A 3,351-nucleotide genomic window follows, 5' to 3' on the forward strand; every position below is an offset into this window, starting at 1 on the left:
CCTCCTCCTCCTCCTCCTCTTCCTCCTCCTCCTCCTCTAGCTTCACTTCCACACTAACATCTCCTTCTTCTGCTTCAGCCATCTTTCCAGAGGATGCCACCTGAAATACACATGGGCATCGCCTTTACAAATTGTCTTTTTACATGGTGAGACAGGGACAGGTGGGGGTGGCATGTACCCCCCCCAGTTCATTTGTGTGACAATACCAAAAAATGGGGGGTAGTCCTCATCTTACAACCACAATTGAGCCCAACCTTTCTGTTATTGTGAGTTTTGTCCCATCTTACAACCTTTCTTGCCACAATTGTTAAGTGAACCACTGCATTTGTTAAGTTAGCAGCACGGCTGTTAAGTGAATCTGGCTTCCCCACTGACTTTGCCTGTTGGAAGATCGCAAAAGGGGATCACGTCACCCCGGGACACGGCAACCGTCATTAAATGTGAGTCAATCGCCAAGGGTCTGAATTTTGATCACATGACCCTGGGGATGCTGCAACAGTCGTAAATGTGAAAAACGGTCATGTGTCTCTTTTTTTCAGTGCCGTTGTCACTTTAAACACTCACTAAACTGTTGTGCAGGCATTCCTCAACTTATAACCGTTTGCTTAGCAATCAAAAGTTATGACAAACCTCAAAAAAAGGTATTTATGACCCAGATATGAAGTTCCAACAGCCGCACCCTTGCAGTCACATGACCATATTTGGGGGTGCTCAACAAAAATTGTCACATGACTGTGATTTATGTTTTTGTCAGAAACCAGCATTTACTTTTTGTTTCCAGTAAAAAAAAACGTCCATAATGAACAATAGGTTCAGTTTACAACCGCTACCTTCATTTAATGACTGCTGCATTTGTTTAACAATAAATGCAAAAACGGTTGTAAAATTGGGTTGTGGTCGCTAGACAAGCCACTTAACAACCAGAATGATTTAACTACAGGCTTAATTATGTTTAAAAGCCAAGGAAACAGTGTCCACAGGACATTTTCATTTTCCTCTAATTATGCCTACCACTGTTGCCACATGGATCTCAGCCAGAAAAATATGGCCAAAGCTTGCTCATCTTCTGGACCAGGGGACTTCAAACTTAGCCCTCTGATGACTTGTGGACTTCAACTCCCAGAATTCCTTAGCCAGCGTGCTTGGCTGAGGAATTCTGGGAGTTGAAGTCCACAAGTCATAAAAGGGCCAAATTTGAAGATCCCTGTTCTGAACCAAGCATTTGGGCTGTTCATGAGCTCTTCATGCAAGCATCTCTTTAGATTGCAACAAGGGGAAAAGGTGGGAAAACCTAGTGCAGGGGTAGGCAACCTTGGCTCTTTTATGACTCATGGACTTCAACTCCCAGAATTCCTGAGCCTGGGAGTTGAAGTCCATGAGTCATAAAAGAGCCAAGATTGCCTATCCCTGACCTAGTACATTTCCTGGAGGACAGACATGATCAAAACAAGTAAGGTATTTTTTTTTAAAAAAAAAAAACAATAACCAATTTGCAACCAATTACACCCAGTGGTGAGATTTTGAACAAGTGGCACAGTGACCCAGTAAGGGCAAGAAAGAAAAACTCCCTTATGCCTGCCAGCCCAATTTATTTTCAACTCTAGAGAACTTTCAGAAAGTCAGACTTGTTTGGAAAAAAACAAAACACTTGAGTTTTCGCTCAGCTAAATATCAGTTTCCTGATTCAGGGACAGAGTACGTAAGCCAAAAAATTGGATGCCAAGACAACTGTTCACCACTTAGAAATCTGTCAACAGATACTGGGTACCATCTGATTCTCCCCTTTAGGCACTTCCTTTTTCTCCCGTCTGAAGAAGCCTATCTATTTATTGGAATTGGCTTTTGTTTTTACTAACCGCTAAGGACGTTCAGTTCAAATTCAGCCAGCACAGATGGGGCTGAGCTAAAAAAAAAACTAGATCCAGCCCCAAATACATTCTGGAAGACAGCAGAAAAAAAAAATTCCTTTTTCTTTCAATCTCAAAGAGACAGAGCAGATGCTTTTTCAACCTGAACACACGACTGAAGCAGAGCCACATGTGGTGGGAATCTTTTGAGTAGGAATAGAGAGAAATTAAAAGACGCTTGCTCCTGGGGAGGAAAGCCATGGCAAATCTAGACAGCACACTAAAAAGCAGAGACATCGCCCTGTCAACAAAAGTGCGTATAGTCAAGGCTATGGTCTTCCCAGTTGCAATGTATGGCAGTGAAAGCTGGACCATAAGAAAGTCTGAGCGCCAAAGAATTGAGGCCTTTGAACTGTGGTGCTGGAGAAGACTCCTGCGAGTTCCTTGGACTGCAAGGCGATCAAACCGGTCAGTCCTAGAGGAGATCAACCCTGACTGCTCTTTAGAAGGCCAGATCCTGAAGTTGAAACTCAAATACTTTGGCCACCTAATGAGAAGGAAGGACTCACTGGAGAAGAGCCTCATGCTGGGAAAGGCTGAGGGCAAGAGAAGAAGGGGACGACAGAGAATGAGGTGGCTGGATGGAGTCACTGAAGCAGGAGGCGTGAGCCTAAATGGACTCCAGAAGATGGTAGAGGACAGGAAGGCCTGGAGGAACATTGTCCATAGGGTCGCGATGGGTCGGACATGACTTCGCAACTAACAACAACAACAGAGAGAAGCAGATAGGTAGGAGAGCTTCATTAAATCGTCATTGGAAGAGCTAAGACAGTTTGGGGTGGGGGTGGTGAGTAAATCTACACTTCTAATGGGGTTAGCAATTTCCTCAAAACTGGGGGGCATAACTCCCACCCTGAACAACCTGGAGGATGAACAGAAAGACAGTGATGTCGCTGGACGACTACAACCATTTTATTTGTTTGGTTTGCACTCTGTTCTTTATTATTTGTACAAAGAAAGTGGCAAACACACACGGTAACTCTTTCTTCCTCCTCCTCCTCCTCTTCCTCCCACAACAACAATCCTGTGAGGTGGGCTGGGCTGAGAGAAACTGACTGGCTCAAAGTCACCCAGCTGGCTTTTCCGGCTAAAGTAGAACTTGAAGTTCTGGTCTCTGGCTTTGAGGCTTGGTGCCTTAACCTTTAGACTAGATTGGCTCTCTTTTTTTTTGCCCTGTTTTGCCTAATTCTGGGCTATTTTGGAAGGCTGGAGATTGTACGGATAGGGATGAGTTGGTAAGCTTCTATGAAGCTAACTGTCCCCGTTTTCATTCTTTAAAATCCCTGGAATTTGGTGGCGAAGTGACTACATTTTGTCAGTAAGAATATGGGGGGATTGTGGGGCAGGGAAAGCATTTAGGAGTGGGAATTGGAATGACTGAGAGATCCTGTGTTTCTATTTTCACCTCCGCTTTTGAGAAACCTCGTGCCAAAAAAACTGGGGA

The sequence above is a fragment of the Vipera ursinii genome, assembly GCF_947247035.1.
Source record: "Vipera ursinii genome assembly, chromosome: Z".
Taxonomy (NCBI): Eukaryota; Metazoa; Chordata; class Lepidosauria; order Squamata; family Viperidae; genus Vipera; species Vipera ursinii.